Source organism: Lolium rigidum, chromosome 2, assembly GCF_022539505.1.
Source record: "Lolium rigidum isolate FL_2022 chromosome 2, APGP_CSIRO_Lrig_0.1, whole genome shotgun sequence".
Classification (NCBI taxonomy): Eukaryota; Viridiplantae; Streptophyta; class Magnoliopsida; order Poales; family Poaceae; genus Lolium; species Lolium rigidum.
The window spans coordinates 275752271-275772460 of record NC_061509.1 but is presented as its reverse complement, the minus strand read 5'-3'; the positions used below and the strand labels follow the sequence as shown (position 1 = coordinate 275772460).

The following is a 20190-nucleotide window of genomic DNA, read 5'->3' as shown; positions in this document are numbered from 1 at the left end:
GCTACTGCTATGGACCCATAGTCCAGGGGTAGACTACTCACACATCACACCGGAGGCGACCATGGCGGCGTAGAGTCCTCCGGGAGATGATTCCCCTCTCCGGCAGGTGCCGGAGGCGATCTCCAGGATCCCCCGAGATGGGATCGGCGGCGACGGCGTCTCGCAATGTTTTCCGTATCGTGGCTCTCGGTACTGGGGGTTTCGTCACGGAGGCTATTTGTAGGCGGAAGGGCAAGTCAAGAGGCGGCACGGGGGGCCCACACCACAGGGCCGCGCGGCCAAGGGGGGCCGCGCCGCCCTAGGGTTTGGCCACCCCGTGGCCCCTCTTCGTCTCGTCTTCGGTCTTCTGGAAGCTTCGTGAGAAAATAGGCCTCCGGGCTTTTATTTCGTCCAATTCCGAGAATATTTCTTTACTAGGATTTCGAAACCAAAAACAGCAGAAAACAAGAATCGGCACTTCGGCATCTTGTTAATAGGTTAGTTCCGTAAAATGCACGAATATGATATAAAGTGTGCATAAAACATGTAGATAACATCAATAATGTGGCATGGAACACAAGAAATTATCGATACGTTGGAGACGTATCAACCGCTCTCTACAATCTACCATGACGTCCGCCGCGGAAGTAGGAAGACAGGGACGATCACGTCCGCTCCGGCGCGCCGCTTGTCACGGCCTCCAGCACGCCCCGCGCCTCCTCCAGCAGCTCGGCAGCCGGGCGAGGCGGTGCTCGGCCGTCGCTCACGTGGCAACATTTCAGCCCCAGGATCGCCACCTCCTCGCCACCTCCGTGGCGCGCTCCATCGGCCACCCTCCCGCGCTCGCGTCCACCACCTCGTGCCAGGTCCTGCCCCCGCCGGTTGCGGCCTCCCGCGCCGCTTTCTTTGCCGCGGACGCCGGCTTGCCGGTGACTAGCCGGAGCAGGAGCACGCCTAACGCGTGCACGTCACACTGTGGGGTAAGCTCCCCCGTCGCTAGGTACCGCGGGTCCACGTACGCCAGCGCTACCGTGCCGCCGAGCTTCGGCGCCGCGAGCCTGCTCATGCCGAGGCCAGCGAGCTTGATCGAGGAGCACCGCTCGTCCCCGAGGAGGATGTTTTTTGGCCGGACATCGTCGTGCACCATGTCCATTGAGTGGAGGTAGGACAGCGTAGAGCAGATCTGGTACGCAATGGCGCACCGCACGTGCCACGGCAGCGGCAGTGCCATGCCGTTTAGGCGGTCTTCCAAGCTACCGCCCGGCACGAGCTCGTGCACCACGATTCGCGCCTCCGGGCAAGCGCCGATGAGCTTGACAAGGCCGGGGTGCCTCGCCCTGGCCATAGCGTCTGCCGCACGTGCGAACCGTACCTTGTTGACGGCGATGTCGGGGGAGATGACCTTCATGGCGACGCTCATGCGATGCAGGGTCCCTCTATACACGCCACCGCTGATTCTGGCAGACTCGTTGAAGGACCCGGTGGCCTTCTCCACCTCCAACAAACCAAGACGCAAGAAACTCCCACCTGGATCTCCACCGCCGACTGCAGCAATGGATTCTTCCACGGCCACAGGTTCTTCACGTCGGCGCCCCAACCTGAGCACGTCGAGCAAGGAACGCGACACGGGCCTCCTGACATTGAGCTTGCCCATAGCGTGCTCGGAGCCGGCGATATGGAGCTCGAGCTTGGCGCTGCGGCGGTCCACCTTCCGTATCTTGTTGAATATGGCGTCGATCTCCCGCCTGTCCTGCTCCATCCTTTGTCGCTCTTCCGCCTCCCTCCGGCACCTCGCATCGCCCTTTGGCGTGCTCTCCGCGTCCCTCGCCTGTACACATCCATCATATAAATCAGAATAATGTCATACTTGCGAGTTGTGATTATGGAGATCGAGTATTTGAAGCAAATAGATTTCGAGGAAATAGCTAGTGGAACCCGGGATCTAGGTGGATCCGATTCCTCAAAAATCAAAATGTTCTACTTTAAAGTTTCAAAAGAAAATAAATATTTTTTATTACACATATTATCTTGAGACTTACTGTGCAAGTTTTAAGTTTTTTTTGTGTGTGTACACCACATATAGTCGTATTTTGCCTTGAAAATTTACATAAGTATGTATCAAAGGTAATATGTACATGCGTGGGTTATTTCAAGTTTCCGGAACTTTGAAATATAGCATCTGTCGATTTTTTTAAAGATGTTACGCATATACCCCTATGCACCAAATCATATTCAGAATGTTGCCTGCACACGTACCAGACTGTAGCTCGAAGGCGTCGACAGTTCCTCTCCACCCTCCTGTATTGGCTGCAAGCCGGTGGGTGAGCCCCCTTCGTCCTCTGCAGTTTCAACAGCTGCTTGGTGAGCGATGTCCTCGACGCTATGGTCGGTGACATTGTCGATGTCATGCCTGCTCGGAGTTTGATGTAGGGACGTTCTGGCCGTGTCGTGCATAGTATATATTGGCTCGCCATTGGCGTGCAGCGGCAGTCGCGGCGGTGACGATTCGGACCTCGAGTGGACGGAAGCGCTTGACCTTGGGCTCGTGCTAGCCGTGGATGTCGCCGCGCTGCTTTGCTTCTCGGTGACCTCCCTGTGGAGAACTAACATCATCATCCTAAATAGAGCGAAAAGCATTAAAGATGTCCCGCACTTCATATTCTAATTATCTGCCATAAAAAATCATTTGATGTTTTTCTGCTAGAGTTATGCTGTTACTCGATACCAATGTGAAAGCCATGTACGCAAACATACCTGGTGCAGATGAGGTTTCCTTTGCAGATGAACCAGATCCTGCAGTTAGGGTTTGCCTTCTGTTGCAACGCCAATGCTTTCTTAGACTTAGGGGCCCGAATCTTCCTGGCGACAAACAACCATCGCATACATTACAACAGAAATTCACACCGCATCTATCAATCCAGGAACAAATCTGATAACTGTGACATTCTGAATTCACACATTGCCCACACCAACACCGATGGTCCGAAATTACACGTAGCTAAGAGAGTTGGAAGGTAGGCGGGTACTTGGTGTAGGCTCGGTCAGAAGCGCCCCCCATGACAAGCTCGGCGACTTCATGGTCATCAACGAGCTGGATAAGACCTTTCGTCGTGTCGTCCACACCGACGACCAGCTTGCACACGTGAACCTAATGAATAATCAAGACGTTCAACATCCCAACTACCGAATTCTGCTGATACATATCTACATGGTAGGGATAAAACGACGATGATCTAGGAGGATAAACCGAGGAGTGATCTAGGAGGATGAAGAATGAGAGAGGAGATGGACAGTAGATGTTGGTGATGATCGGCGAGAAGTCCAAGGTTGAGGTTTTAGGGACGAAAGGGTCTCCATTGACTAAAAATGTTGCATCAAGACGATACAATGGAAGACGCGAACTCTACATAAAGTGACACACGCAACCCTCACAAATCAACCCACGCCCCCTCGTGCAGCCACCTCGTGCTCCACAACTTGGCTCACTGGTACCCACGCCCCCACTGCGACACAACCTGAGTTAGCCTGTACCATACTTGCAACCATAAATGTCACACAAACGATGAGCGGGGATTCGGTTACCAACTAATTTACCGCGATTACCGACCGGTTACCGGATTTCGTAGCCCCCCTCGCATAAATGGGCTTCTCACCCAAAAAAAAACTTCTGCCGGGTTGGAATCTGCAATTTTAATTCAAATTTTGTATGCAAATATCGTTTGGTATTTTTCCGGTAACCATGGTTACCGGTTTACCACCACTCCACATTAAAAGGGCTCATTTGGTTCAAATGAATGCTACCGGAATTTTGTAGGATTTATTCATATTTCAGAAATGTTTGAAAAAAGAGGCTACTTGATGACTATTTTTATTTCGGTTAGCTATATATAATTTATCCAACTCTTATGCACCGACTACAATTTTCAGCTATTTCTTTATCGACTATATATACAACCTATTTCTTCCAGCTATTTTTTTCTTCAAATGTTGCGTGAAATTCTTCTGTTTTGGTTGATAACTTATGCCTGATATGTTGCACATATGTGCTTGCGGATGCTGATATCCATGTGGGTCAGCTATTTGTTTGTCGACTATATAACCTATGCCATCCAGCTATTTTTTCATCAATTGTTGTGTGAAATGCTTCTGTTTTGGTTAATAAATATTATTGTGATATGTTGCACATCTACCCTCTTTTATTCTGGTCTTGTTTCTTTGTTTGATGATATTTTGTGCAAATGTCATCATCATATTTGGTACTAATATTCGCGAACGGAGCGACAAGCGCCCACGAAATTATTATTCAAAATGCCACGTATATACAGGCGTGTGCAAAATAAATGCATAAAATAATCTTTATTATGGACTAGAGCTTAATTGATCAAGCCTGGCCGTATTTATTCAATTAACTGCCCAGAAATATAACTTGAATTCACATATATGAATATGGACACTTTTGTACGGGGTAGTTTTGGAAGGAGATCAATACCCGGCCGGACGTGTCGCTTTGTATGCGCGTGTCGCCGTGTCACATAGTTTGGAAAGCTAGCTATATTTGACCCGTATGTTTCCATACAAGGGATGAATCCTGCTAGCATCGTGCAGCTCACGAAAGAATCCCAACACATTGAGGAGTCAAAAGTGATTACGTATGTACTTACCATCCATATCTGACCCTTTCCGTATGAAGGCAGACCCTCTGCCTATATATAGAGGACGAGGCGACGCGTCCAAGAGCGACGAGAGATCGCACCAGGCAGAGAGATCGTCCCGACGCAGACACCATCCAGCCCAGACCTCGCGAGCTTCTCGTCTGGAGAAAACAGCCACGAACCACACCTTCCTCTCGCGCAGGCGGCCGAGAGGAGAAGTCGACTTGGTGTGCGCCGTGAGGAGCACGCGTGCACCAGTTTGCCGGAGGTCGACGAGATCATGCCGGTCGTTTTTGCTAAGGGTGAGAAGTGACGCTAATATGTATGTTTCCTCTATTTGTATCTCGCATGAACACAGCTTTGGCCGAGGCCACGAAGTGTCGTCGTGTCCCCTGGACCGCGGGACTACATACCCGCGCTGTTGACAAAGGCGTTGTCGACGGTGCGGTGGTCGCCAATCTACGGCCTCCTTCCTCCACTGGCAGGTCATCGGACCGCCGGAAGTGGCGGTGTTGTTCTCGGCATGCCATGCTGGGGGCAGCCTCCGACGCCGGAGGTGCTTCCTAACGCGGCCAACGCCGAGTAATCTTCTTTCACGGCAGCGACGCTCACGCGCCGGACCGGACGTCGGCGTGGTGCCGGCAGCGACGCTCTCGCGCCGGACGTTGACGTGGTGCTGGCAGCGACGCTCTCGCGCCGGACGTCGGCGTTGTTCCCGCGGCAGCAGCCGCATTGTGATGGGCGTCCGCGTGTTTTATCAGCTGCGGCCACATCGCGCTGGGCGTCGGCTCCATCCGCAGCATCCGCATCGCGCCGGGTGATGGTGTCGTTCTGTCGGCAGCGGCGTTTGTCGCGCCGGACATGCTCATGTCGTGAGCAACATTGGCGCTCTTGTCGCGCTGGTAATCGGCGGCCGCGATGCTGCCGCGCTGAACCTCGGCCGGGCGTGTAGCTGTTCTGGGCGATGGGCTCGTTTGAGTTCGATCTACGCGGCTAGCTGGACTGTGCTTGTTGCACACGCTCTAGCTGGAACTTATGCATTGCATGCGCGTGTACGTTAATACATGTGCAAATATTGTGTTTCACTCGGCCATGCCTGCTGGGAACCTACATGTCTACTTCCGCGGACCCTATCTCCGCACGACTCCTCTACTACGACTACTTCAGCGCGAGTGTACCCCTCGCGCCTTCGGCGAAACTACAAGTCGTTGCGACGTCAAGCCAAGCATAATCATGCATGCTACCTCGACACCAACACCCGACGCCGCTCAAGACCGACGAGGCAAGACGGCGAGGCGGGCATGGCCGGAGCAAAGGCCACGCTATCCACGGCGCGTGTACACGCTAGTACACGGACTCTGCCGTCGCCAACACACACCACCACCATGCATGAAGAACGCGAAGCGAAGACCGAAGACGACGACCAAGCAGCTTAATCGGAGGTGTCTCGCGGTTCTATCCGCGGGAGTAATTAACCGGGTGTCTTCCGAGGCCCCGGGAACCAGGAAACCACAATCGCCTAGTCATACCGGCCGCGCCAGCAGGCCACACGGAGCGCACACTCGGGATTAGTTTATTAGTCGTGATGATTAATATGTACCTTTTCCCTTTTATTTTTGTGTACTTGTACACTGGCACGCCCGCGTTTTTCGTTACATTTCGTGTCAAACAAATTGGCACGCCCGGTGGGACCTGGTTCTCCTCCCATCTTTGCTGCGCAACAATGGTCGTCGATTTCGTCTCCAAGCTCTTCTTCAGTATACATGATGGTGGTACGACAGCATCCCATAAATCAAGGAGGTGCCATCTTTGCACCGACGCGAGATTGACGATTGGTAGTAGGGGCATCTCCTAAAATCAAGAAGGTGTCATCTTTGCACCAAGGCAAGATCGACCGCGAGTCTCTCTCATCCATGTGTCCTGAGATGTTGGGAGCAGACGCTACAATCCACCCATTCATATGAAAAATGGTGGTGCCACCTTGTTGCCCTCTGGTGCACGAGAGGGTGCCTACGCATGACTCTTGCCCGCCTCATTTCCTTTTCATCTCAATACGCTCTCATTGGGCGGCGGGATAACACAACATTAGGTGCCGCAAATATGTATGTGGCTCGGAGCTTGTCAACATGAGGCTCTACGCCAAATCTAGCTTCACCATGGATGGAAGTGTTGTCCACGTGTTAGAGGTCGCCGACCTATGATCACCCTCATGTAACGCAGACGCTAGCTCACCCACTCCGCCGATTCGGCACAATAGTTGCCTAAGGTGGTGGTGTTGAGCCCAGCACATGCTCGAGCGCCTCCGTCGAAGGCAATAATGCAGATCCCGACACACTTACAGCCGGGGCCATCATACCATGGCCGCGGCAGAGGCTGCCGTCCTCGTCCTCATCAATGTCCCACTTTCATTGTGCATGGCTCGCGGCTAAGCCGCATGCTGTCTGCATTCCGTGGAGTCGGCGGGTCACCGTCGTGCCATCCTATCACTGACGGCACCCGGCATGGCTATCTTCAAAGTTCCCCGGCAAGGCATGCACGCTCGACGCCTTCACAAGTTAGCCATCAGGCTAGCAGGGCTGGGGACACGTGCATGAGTTCATGCACGGGCACGGTTTGCCTCCGAGGCTATATCTGTTAAGTTCATGTGCATGCATTATATGTGCTAATATGTGCAGCTACCTACACGTATGCCTCCACCTCGAGCATACACAGGCGTATCCTTTCAAGGGCGAGCTATGCAGCCGTGACACACTGAGCGTCTGGTGAGGTGCCGGCTAGGACAAGCGCTGGCTAACGACGCTCCTGGCCTAAGTAGCCGGGATCACCGGTGATGTCGGCTGTCACCGTCGATCATGTTCGATGCTCTCCATCCGCTTGGCCATCAGAGGCCGAGCAGCACGCTGCGCTTCAACGCGCAGATACACACGTGCTATGTGAAGCATGTGTACACTGAGCTTCATCAGGGTGTCGAGGCTTTACCGGCATTCCTCGCTGCACACCCTGTCCCAGACGATTCCCCTCTCATCACCGACTTGCCCGACGAGGAGGTGTTCGCCATCGAGCCGGAAGCACCATGGGAGCTGTACTTTGACGGTGCCTCGCGCACCGAAACCGACCCCGACGGTGCTCCGAGGCGGAGAGCGGGCGCCGGCTTGGTATTCAAGACTCCACAAGGAGGGGTGATTTATCACTCTTTCTCCCTCATGAAGGAGGAGTGCTCCAACAACGAGGCGGAATACGAGGCCCTCATCTTCGGCCTACTTCTCGCGCTCTCTATGGAGGTGCGCTCGCTGCGAGCGCTTGGGGATTCCCAGCTAATCGTTCGCCAAGTGAACAACATCTACGAGGTGCGTAAGCCTGAACTGGTGCCATACTATAATACGGCCCGGCGGCTCATGGACAAGTTTCGGCATATTGAAATCGCCCACGTACCGCGGAGCAGAAATGCACCAGCGGATGCGTTGGCAAAGCTGGCGTCCTCATTGGTCTTACCAGATGGTAAACCCACGCAGGTTAACGTTGAAGAAAGATGGCTTCTACCCGCCGTCTTGGAACTTGTACCCGCAAATTGCGAGGTGAACACCATCACCACAAACGTGGTGGAGGAGGGAGAATGGCTACAGCCATTCCTCGACTACTTCCAGCACGGACGTCTCCCCGACGATCCAACCGAGAGGCGCCAACTCCAACGACGACTCCCTTCCTATGTCTATAAGGCCGGAGTCTTGTACAAACGGTCTTATGGACACGAGATGCTCCTTCGGTGCGTCGGCCGAGGGGAAGCTGACCGCATCTTGCAAGAGGTGCACCATGGGGTGTGCGGCGGCCATCAAGGCGGAGCCAAGATGTACCATAGCATTCGGCTTGCTTGGTACTATTGGCCCGGCATCATGGTTGATTGCCTTCGAGTGGCAAAGTCGTGCCATGGATGCCAAGTCCACGGAGACTTCAAGCATCAACCACCAGCCCCGCTACACCCGACGATCCCCTCATGGCCATTCGATGCCTGGGGGATCGACGTCATCGGCCCTATCGACCCACCCTCATCAGGGGGGCATCGCTTCATCCTCGCAGCAACGGACTACTTCTCCAAATGGGCGGAAGCCGTCCCACTGAGGGAGGTGAAGAGCGACAACTTCATCAACTTTCTAGAGCGGCATATCATATACCGCTTTGGGATACCACATCGTGTCACCTCTGACAACGGCCTTCAAATCAGGTAAAATGCTCAAGTTTGTGGAGAAGTACAAAATCAAGTGGAATTACTCCACTGGCTACTATCCTCAAGCCAATGGCGCAATCGAGGCCTTCAACAAGACCCTCGGCAAGATACTCAAGAAGACGGTGACAAGGCACCGGAGGGACTGGCCTGACCGTCTCTACGAAGCCTTGTGGGCGTACCGTGTCACAGTCCGTACCCCAACACAAGCAACTCCTTACTCCCTAGTGTATGGGAGTGAGGCAGTCTTGCCATTGGAGATTCAGCTACCCTCCTTACGGGTGGCTATTCATGAAGAGCTTACACAAGATGAGCAAATACAGCTTCGGTACCAGGAGCTTGACGCCCTCGAAGAAGCGCGCCTCAACACGCTGCAAAACCTGGAGCTCTACTGCCAAAACATGGTGAGAGCCTACGACAAGCTCGTCAAGCGAAGAGTATTCAGAAAAGGCGAGCTAGTCCTCGTGCTTCGACGCCCCATCGTCGTCACACACAAGACGAGGGGAAAGTTCGAGCCAAAATTAGAAGGTCCATACGCCATCGAGCAGGCGTACGACGGGGGAGCATATCAGCTGGTCGATCCACAAGGAACCCGGCCAATGCCCCCAATCAATGGCAGGTTCTTGAAAAAGTACTTTGCGTGATTTTTTTTCCCTTTTCTTTTGGCTTTTCGATTCGCTTTGCCATTTTACCAAAAGGGGTTTTTCCGGTTGCCTATCAAAGTCTGCAGTGCACCTACCATTGCATATGTAGGCTTACTCATGATCGCTTTGCCTCCCCCTTTTCATTGACTACAAAGTCCTACAAAAAAAACTCTGGCTTTTCCTAATCACGCTTAGCTTGTGACTGATGATTTGGCCGCCTTATGACTTGTCTAGCAGACACACGGTGTATCTCGTGGTAAGTGGAGCGGCACCTACACCCACAACACACGACACACACACTATACACGCTCTGAGAGATGGTGGAGAAGATTACTTGGGCACTTCCGAGTAATGAGGCTCCACACCCCCGTTCTTTCGAATGTGTCTCGAATTCACGGAGACACCATGCCTCGGGGAAGACGCTAGGGAAAAGATCACGGAAGGGATGCCCAACCCAACGGAAGTTGGACTTGGTGTGAAGCCACGTGGCAACCCTGGGGCATGCCACCAAAAAGCTCCACATAATATGCCTGAGGGTTTTAGTCCACCAAGGTGGATGGCTATCTTCCAAGTTCTGAAGGTGGTTCCTCCAAGGAAACGCCAACAATCTCCAAGGAACTTCAAGCAAATCCTAGAATGAAGCAAAAAAAAGAATGATGAAGCAATCTCGAATCAAGTTCAAGCAATCCTCTAAAGAGGAAACAATCTCATCAAGTCAAAGGACATCACAAATGTGTCCGTGCAAGAAGTCCTCACAAGAGGAAAATCTCCATCAACTCCAAAGAAAGTTTACGGGTCCCCAAGCATGCAAGGGAACCAAAAGAAGGCGGCTGATAGTCATTCACCACCCCTCGCCAAGGCATGAAAAGCTTTCAAGTCGTTATCCCAAAAACATCTACCGCAATTCCTCCTCACCCATGTCTCTGGGTTCTTGAGGCACGGAAGGAAGCATGGTGGAGCTGTGGGGCTACTCATTACTCCGATGGGCTAAGGTACGATTTCCGCTGTCTCTCGGGCGCATTCCAAGCACACTACCTTCAAACACGCTACACACATACATACACGCAAGGAAAAGTTGTTTTATGATCGTCATGGTCTTTCGACGGTTCCGGATGACTAAGTCCTTCGGTAGCCTTTTCTGACGTCACGCTCATAGCTAGTGTGCAAGCGGAAAAGCCAACATTTTAAAAAAAAATTATTTGTTCTTCATTCTTCCTTGATTACGTTTTATCTCGGCTTTCTCTGGTTGGTTTTTTCGGACTAACTCTATGCAGCCAAGCACAAATGCAAACGGAGTGACACTCACATGTCCATACACCTACATCGACACTCGATGGCCTGCATTGTCACTGGCTTTGGGCGGCGTCACCAACCTATGTCGCCATGTCACCAACAATCTCGTGGTGAGCCCACGGGAGACGGGGGCAACATCCAATATGGCCATTCCCTGCGGCATTCTGCATCAACGCCAAGCTTCATCAATGGCGCCAAGTACACGGCGTCACCCTCGGCAACGAAGCCGGGGGCAACATCCACTTTACCGATGGTATGTCGGCACAACACCAACCTTCACCGACGACAAGTCAGCGTTCACGCTTCTACAGGGGGCACGACATCCCTCAACCATGTCTATCCATGACATTCTACAACAACACCGGGGGCAATACTATGCTCTCCTCCACGATGGGGGTGGTATCCTTTATTGCTACCACCTTCGTCGTCATACAAGTCTGTGCTTAACCCGGCTTGGCACGGGCTACCACAAGACAAGAATCGATGGGCGTTCCGATATCTTGTTTACTTAACTACATCAGGCTTAATGACGGGAGCAGTGTAACGCGCCAGTGCGGCTAGCGTGAAGCTGTGAAACCCTTCGATCTGGTCGTCTGGCACCGTGGCAGCTAGACGGTCACGACTGGATCGATAAACGCCTTCAAGGAGCGGCACGGACTTCGCTGCAAATTGAGGATGATGTCGGAATGTTTGGTTGATAGGCGTCGTGCCAGCTATACGACCCAACTAAATACCCCGCTCACTCTTTTAGCCTTTGGCACGATGATGTCCTGAGGCCAGGAAAAATGTCTTTCCCATACACACATGACGTACATGAAATTTACACTAAAGGTTCATGCTCGACGGCAGCAACAAAAATAATTGCGCCACATAGTTGCTAAGACTATATCTCACCAAGTCGAGCCTGATTTGCTTCGCACTCAAGCCCAGACTTGGTGGGGGGATTTGTTTGACAGTATTTTATACCAATATATTCCTAAGACATGGGCACCATTGGTTCAAATTGCGTCTGGTCCATTGAAAAGAAATTCTCTACACCAAGCCAAGTTCAAATCGCTTCACGTTCGAACTTAACTTGGTGTGGGGGCATTTGTTTGATGATATTTTGTGCAAATGTCATCATCATATTTGGTACTAATATTCGCGAACGGAGCGACAAGCGCCCACGAAATTATTATTCAAAATGCCACGTATATACAGGCGTGTGCAAAATAAATGCATAAAATAATCTTTATTATGGACTAGAGCTTAATTGATCAAGCCTGGCCGTATTTATTCAATTAACTGCCCAGAAATATAACTTGAATTCACATATATGAATATGGACACTTTTGTACGGGGTAGTTTTGGAAGGAGATCAATACCCGGCCGGACGTGTCGCTTTGTATGCGCGTGTCGCCGTGTCACATAGTTTGGAAAGCTAGCTATATTTGACCCGTATGTTTCCATACAAGGGATGAATCCTGCTAGCATCGTGCAGCTCACGAAAGAATCCCAACACATTGAGGAGTCAAAAGTGATTACGTATGTACTTACCATCCATATCTGACCCTTTCCGTATGAAGGCAGACCCTCTGCCTATATATAGAGGACGAGGCGACGCGTCCAAGAGCGACGAGAGATCGCACCAGGCAGAGAGATCGTCCCGACGCAGACACCATCCAGCCCAGACCTCGCGAGCTTCTCGTCTGGAGAAAACAGCCACGAACCACACCTTCCTCTCGCGCAGGCGGCCGAGAGGAGAAGTCGACTTGGTGTGCGCCGTGAGGAGCACGCGTGCACCAGTTTGCCGGAGGTCGACGAGATCATGCCGGTCGTTTTTGCTAAGGGTGAGAAGTGACGCTAATATGTATGTTTCCTCTATTTGTATCTCGCATGAACACAGCTTTGGCCGAGGCCACGAAGTGTCGTCGTGTCCCCTGGACCGCGGGACTACATACCCGCGCTGTTGACAAAGGCGTTGTCGACGGTGCGGTGGTCGCCAATCTACGGCCTCCTTCCTCCACTGGCAGGTCATCGGACCGCCGGAAGTGGCGGTGTTGTTCTCGGCATGCCATGCTGGGGGCAGCCTCCGACGCCGGAGGTGCTTCCTAACGCGGCCAACGCCGAGTAATCTTCTTTCACGGCAGCGACGCTCACGCGCCGGACCGGACGTCGGCGTGGTGCCGGCAGCGACGCTCTCGCGCCGGACGTTGACGTGGTGCTGGCAGCGACGCTCTCGCGCCGGACGTCGGCGTTGTTCCCGCGGCAGCAGCCGCATTGTGATGGGCGTCCGCGTGTTTTATCAGCTGCGGCCACATCGCGCTGGGCGTCGGCTCCATCCGCAGCATCCGCATCGCGCCGGGTGATGGTGTCGTTCTGTCGGCAGCGGCGTTTGTCGCGCCGGACATGCTCATGTCGTGAGCAACATTGGCGCTCTTGTCGCGCTGGTAATCGGCGGCCGCGATGCTGCCGCGCTGAACCTCGGCCGGGCGTGTAGCTGTTCTGGGCGATGGGCTCGTTTGAGTTCGATCTACGCGGCTAGCTGGACTGTGCTTGTTGCACACGCTCTAGCTGGAACTTATGCATTGCATGCGCGTGTACGTTAATACATGTGCAAATATTGTGTTTCACTCGGCCATGCCTGCTGGGAACCTACATGTCTACTTCCGCGGACCCTATCTCCGCACGACTCCTCTACTACGACTACTTCAGCGCGAGTGTACCCCTCGCGCCTTCGGCGAAACTACAAGTCGTTGCGACGTCAAGCCAAGCATAATCATGCATGCTACCTCGACACCAACACCCGACGCCGCTCAAGACCGACGAGGCAAGACGGCGAGGCGGGCATGGCCGGAGCAAAGGCCACGCTATCCACGGCGCGTGTACACGCTAGTACACGGACTCTGCCGTCGCCAACACACACCACCACCATGCATGAAGAACGCGAAGCGAAGACCGAAGACGACGACCAAGCAGCTTAATCGGAGGTGTCTCGCGGTTCTATCCGCGGGAGTAATTAACCGGGTGTCTTCCGAGGCCCCGGGAACCAGGAAACCACAATCGCCTAGTCATACGGCCGCGCCAGCAGGCCACACGGAGCGCACACTCGGGATTAGTTTATTAGTCGTGATGATTAATATGTACCTTTTCCCTTTTATTTTTGTGTACTTGTACACTGGCACGCCCGCATTATTTTTCCCCGGTGTAAGGGAGACGCTTTTCACCTTAGCGTCCTCTTTTTCGTGTCAAACATTCTTAGATGATTACCATTTTTATTTGTCAAATTTGATTCTGTATGTGTCCAATTGGAGAGCTCTCGAAAACTATTGCCGCTTTGGTTTTGCATCAATATTCAGATGTAAGTGACAAAATCTCACTCTCTATACCCTCTCGAATATTATGCTGATTTTGTATAACTACTAAATCTCATCCTCATGAAACAAATATATTTGATACAACATAATCTTATACAGCTCAGTATCGTCTCAAAGCACAAGTGACTGTGACTGGCAAGCCCTAATCAAGTGGCTACAGAAACATGATACTCCAAGCAGCTACTCAGTTTGCAACATGCATGTAGTACGGCCGCTCCACCCCCAAGAAGCACGCACTCGCTGCCGCCTGATGGAATAGGGATGTGAACTCCAGGCAAAGCTGACACAATGTTCTCTAGGGAGCCCTGTACCGCCAGGTGAGATGGCCTAGTAAATCTAAATTCCAAGTGCTCAATGTTTGGTTTTAACATATTTGGTATGATACGAGGAGTAATCTAGGAGGATGAAGAATGAGAGAGGAGATGGACAGTAGATGTTGGTGATGATCGTCGAGAAGAACGAGTCCAAGGTTGAGGTTTTAGGGACAAAAGGGTCTCCATTGACTAAAAATGTTGCATCAAAACGATAGAATGGAAGACGTGAACTCTACATAAAGTGACGCACGAGACAGCCTTCACAAATCAACCCAAAGTTTTCAATAGTAAATGTCCTATAGCTTGACATATAAAAATTGGGTCCCGTCGGCTGAGGGTTAACTGACGGTTAAGTATCACCTCCAATGGCCTTGATCGATTCAGATTCACTAGCTTTGGGTTACTGACTCTTTGTGATGACTTTTGAGTCTCTGGCATGTGGACCCCAGTACCCCACATATGATGGATCAACATGTCACTTGCTCACCGTCAAGCCTTGCCTGGCTTAGATGGACATCCGGCGTCGTTGGACACACAAGAATGAACATGGAAAGACGACGCTTTGGTAGAGCAAAATAAGCGGCTGGCGCAATGATGGATGAAGTGGCAAAGCTCGGGACGATGGAGGATGTTGGTGAGATATTTTGAAATGGAAGTGTGATCTTCAAATATGCATAATATGTGTTTGATTGGTGTAGAAGTTAAAATGGTGTGTTAAGTTTTCCTCTTCTTTCTAAAAAGACCCTCGGAGTGGCGTCTCGGGGCTTGGGGCCTCAAGCCGAGCCGCCGGTGTTTTGCTGAAGTTTTGGGCGCTCTCGAAGAACTTGTAGTTTAGGGCCTAGCTCTGGTCTGCTTGTTCCTTTGTTTTAGGCTTTAGGCTTGTATCTCTAGCTGGTATCCCCATTTTTTTTCTTCCTTTTCTTTGTTTTGTGTCACCTTGTACTCCTGGCCGATTGATGACTTTGTTAATTCAAAGCTGGACTCGTCGAGCCTTATGTTTAAAAGTTTTCCTCTTCTTTTTCTTGTAACGCCAAACTTTATATCGATTGGTTTAGTGTACCGTGCAGTGCAAATGTTCAAAACAGTTGATCAGATCAATTGCTAGTCCTATTCTATACCATCATCAGTAATTCAAAATCGAAAAAGAACAAATTAAATCTGCTCTTCAACGGTCACATCTTTTGGTTGCGCACTGCTCTCTACAATCTACCATGACGTCCGCCGCGGAAGTAGGAAGACAGGGACGATCACGTCCGCTCCGGCGCGCCGCTTGTCACGGCCTCCAGCACGCCCCGCGCCTCCTCCAGCAGCTCGGCAGCCGGGCGAGGCGGTGCTCGGCCGTCGCTCACGTGGCAGCATTTCAGCCCCAGGATCGCCACCTCCGTGGCGCGCTCCATCGGCCACCCTCCCGCGCTCGCGTCCACCACCTCGTGCCAGGCCCTGTCCCCGCCGGTTGCGGCCTCCCGCGCCGCTTTCTTTGCCGCGGACGCTGGCTTGCCGGTGACTAGCCGGAGCAGAAGCACGCCTAGCGCGTGCACGTCGCACTGCGAGGTAAGCTCCCCCGTCGCTAGGTACCGCGGATCCACGTACGCCAGCGCTACCGTGCCGCCGAGCTTCGGCGCCGCGAGCCTGCTCATGCCGAGGCCGGCGAGCTTGATCGAGGAGCACCGCTCGTCCCCGAGGAGGATGTTCGTTGGCCGGACATCGCCGTGCACCGTGTCCGTCGAGTGGAGGTAGGACAGCGCAGAGCAGATCTGGTACGCAATGGCGCACCGCACGTGCCACGGCAGCGGCAGTGCCTTGCCGTTTAGGTGGTCTTCCAGGTTCCCGCCGGGCACGAGCTCGTGCACCACGATGCGCGCCTCCGGGCACGCGCCGATGAGCTTGACAAGGCCGGGGTGCCTCGCCCTGGCCATAGCATCCGCCGCACGTGCGAACCGTACCTCGTTCACGGCGATGTCGGGGGAGATGACCTTCACAGCGACGCTCATGCGGTGCAGGGTCCCTCTGTACACGCCACCGCTGATTCTGGCGGACTCGTTGAAGGACCCGGTGGCCTTCTCCACCTCCAACAAACCGAGCCGCAAGAAACTCCCACCGCCGACCGCAGCAATGGATTCTTCCACGGCCACAGGTTCTTCACGCCGGCGTCCCAACCTGAGCATGCCGAGCAAGGAACGCGACACAGGCCTCCTGACATTGAGCTTGCCCATAGCGCGCTCGGAGCCGGCGACATGGAGCTCGAGCTTGGCGCTGCGGCGGTCCACCTTCCGTATCTTGTTGAATATGGCATCGAGCTCCCACCTGTCCTGCTCCATCCTTAGCCGCTCTTCCGCCTTCCTCTGGCACATCGCCTCGCCCTTCGGCGTGCTCTCCGCGTCCCTCGCCTGTACACATCCATCAGAAAAATCAGAATAATGTCATACTTGCGAGTTGTGATTATGAAGATCGAGTATTTGAAGCAAAATAGATTTCGCGGAAATAGCTAGTGAGACCCAGATCTAGGTGGATCCGACTCTACAAAAATCAAAAAGTTCTACTTTAAAGTTTCAAAGAAAATAAATAACTTCTTATTACACATATTATCTTGAGACTTACCGTGCAAGTTTTAAGGTTTTTTTTTTGTGTAGACCACCTATAGTCGTATTTTTCCTTGAAAATTTATATGAGTATGTATCAAAGGTATACATGTGTGGATTATTTCAAGTTTCCAGAACTTTGAAATGCTGCTTTACGGAATGTTGCCTACACACGTACCGGACTGTAGCTCGAAGGCGTCGACATTTCCTCTCCACCCTCCTGTATTGGATGCAAGCCGGTGGGTGAGCCCCCTTCGGCCTCTGCAGTTTCAACAGCTGCTTGGTTAGCGATGTCCTCGACGTTGTGGTCGGTGGCATTGTCGATGTCATGCCTGCTCGGAGTTTGACGTACAGAAGCTCTGGCCGTGTCGTGCATAGTATATATTGGCTCGCCATCGGCGTGCAGCGGCAGTCGCGGCGGTGACGATTCGGACCTCGAGTGGACGGAAGCGCTTGACCTTGGGCTCGTGCTAGCCGTGGATGTCGCCGCGCTGCTTTGCTTCTCGGTGACCTCCCTGTGGAGAACTAACATCATCATCCTAAATAGAGCGAAAAGCATTAAAGATGTCGCGCACTTCATATTCTAATTATCTGCCATAAAAAATCATTTGATGTTTTTCTGCTAGAGTTATGCTGTTACTCGATACCAATGTGAAAGCCATGTACGCAAACATACCTGGTGCAGATGAGGTTTCCTTTGCAGATGAACCAGATCCTGCAGTTAGGGTTTGCCTTCTGTTGCAACGCCAATGCTTTCTTAGACTTAGGGGCCCGAATCTTCCTGGCGACAAACAACCATCGCATACATTACAACAGAAATTCACACCGCATCTATCAATCCAGGAACAAATCTGATAACTGTGACATTCTGAATTCACACATTGCCCACACCAACACCGATGGTCCGAAATTACACGTAGCTAAGAGAGTTGGAAGGTAGGCGGCTACCTCGTGTAGGCCCGGTCGGAAGCGGCACCCATGACAAGCTCGGCGATTTCATGGTCGTCGACGAGCTGGACCAGGCCTTTCGTCGTGTCATCTACCACGACCAACAGCTTGCGCGCATGAACCTAATCAAGAATCAAAATGAGAGTCCAATTCAGCATCCCTACTACCGAATTGTTGATGACATTGACTACTGCAGCTAAATGTCTACATGGTGGGGATAAAAACGACGATGATCATGTGTGTGTGCGACGATGCCGACATAGATAAAGGAGGAAGGGAGTTGATGTGAACAAACCCCTTGAGTTTTGCACATGCGGACGAGATCGTCGAGGGCCTTGCTAGCCTTGTCCTCCTCCATCTTCCTATACGCGGCCACCTCGTGTTCCGCAACTTGGCTCACCGGGACCCACGCCCCCACTGCGACACAACTTGAGTCAGCTTGTACGTTGCTTGCAACCATAAATGTCAGACACATGAGGAGCCCGAAATTGGTTGCCAGTTGATTTACCGCGATTACCGACTGGTTAACGGATTTGCCAGCCTCCTCTCATAAATGGGCTTCTCACCCAAAAAACTTCGGGGGTGTTTGAAATTTGGGTGTGTCCCATTGGTTATAAACCGGTTACCCGACGGTAACCATCGCTAACTGAGAATATTTAAATATTCTTAGAATTTGAATTCAATTTTTGTATGCAAATACCCTGTAATCATGGTTACTACTTTACCACCACTCCCTTGGACATGCACGGAAAAATTGAGGGCTCATTCGATTCAAAGGAATGCGGTAGGATTTTTTTAGGATCTCAATTATTGCGGTTTTTTTATATTTTGGAAATGTTTGAAAGAGGCTACTTGATGACACGTGGACATCATAATCACTAACACGTGGTTATTGACCATCATATTTTCTATTAAATAGATTAATTCTAAAATGGACCTCCCTACAACAATGGCTTAGACGTATAGTTGGTGGTTTATGCAAAAGATACCTAAAGTGAGTATTTTGTGCAAGGAACTACGAAATTATTCGGAAGTCACTCATTCTCAGACTAAGAATTGAAATAATTTTCATTTAGGTGACATCATTAAATCGTTGGCAACTCATGATTAACACGAATTATGCAAGAAGCAATCTAATAGCCTAGGGTATTTTCTCACTTGCAACTCATTTTATAGCTCTGACTAGCATAAATCGCGAAACAATCTAATGGTTCACCCCTTACGCTAGCACGAATAAAGGAAGCAATCTAATGGTCTAAAGATCGACTCATACTTAAGCTAATTCCTAGTTAACTTAAAATTGAGCTAATTCTTTTCACATTTGACTGAGAATTACATGAAGTAAGTACAGTATCAAATAAGGGATTTTTTTTTTTGGAAATTTTCAACGGGGGAGAGAGTCCCCACCTGAATTTCATAACTTCAAACCAATGTGTTTTCGGAGTTACATGAGGAAAGATGATTTCGCCATGACATGGGATTGAGTTAGGCATGGGGCTTGGCTAGCTAACTGGACGGATAACGGAAGATAATCAAGGTAGCTAATATATGCAGGCCGGGGGCAGATAGAGATGAAGTAAGTAAACATACTCATGTTGATGCGCTGCGGCGGGCGGTGGACGTGGGCGAGCACGAGCACCAGCCGGCGGTGGCTCTGGCTCCGGGGGAAGTCTGCCAGCACCCATCGCAGGTTCGCCCTCCACTCCCTACCGGCGTCCTTCCCCACCGCGCAGTACACATCCGCTCTCTCTTCGGCGTCGTCCTCGCCGCTGCCACCGCGACCAACGCCGCCTTCTGCTTCCTCCATACCCTTCCTTCCTTTGTGCTACCTTGATCGGAGGTTGGACAGAAGGGAGATGGAAGATCGAGGGAGGTTATTTCTCCTGTCTTTCAGGAGAGCAGCTAGCAGCTAAGCAGGCTTGGAAGTTGGAACACGTCCGAGAGACAGGGACATGATCGATGGGAAGAAGAGTGGGCCCTCCCGATGGATATTTCTGGCACCTTTTCCTCGTTCTACCTTAGCCGCCTGAACTCCTTGCAAGTTTGCATGTCGTAAGCACCTACTTAGATTTGACTATTATGATGCCTCATGGTTGACCGTTCCGAATTTCGGCTGCTCCAGGCCGTACAATGGGATATCCTACGAACCTATGTGAATATGCTTTCGACTTGCGTGATATACTAAAATTAAGGACAATCAGACGTT

At 51.7% G+C, this 20190-nt stretch overlaps 2 pseudogenes; both read right to left on the bottom strand.

Annotated features, from left to right (window-relative positions):
• Positions 1-596: 596 nt before the first annotated feature.
• On the bottom strand, positions 597-3513 carry LOC124690980 (annotated as a pseudogene).
• Positions 3514-15588: 12075 nt separating this feature from the next.
• LOC124688856 lies at positions 15589-19862 on the bottom strand (annotated as a pseudogene).
• Between the last annotated feature and the right edge of the window lie 328 nt (positions 19863-20190).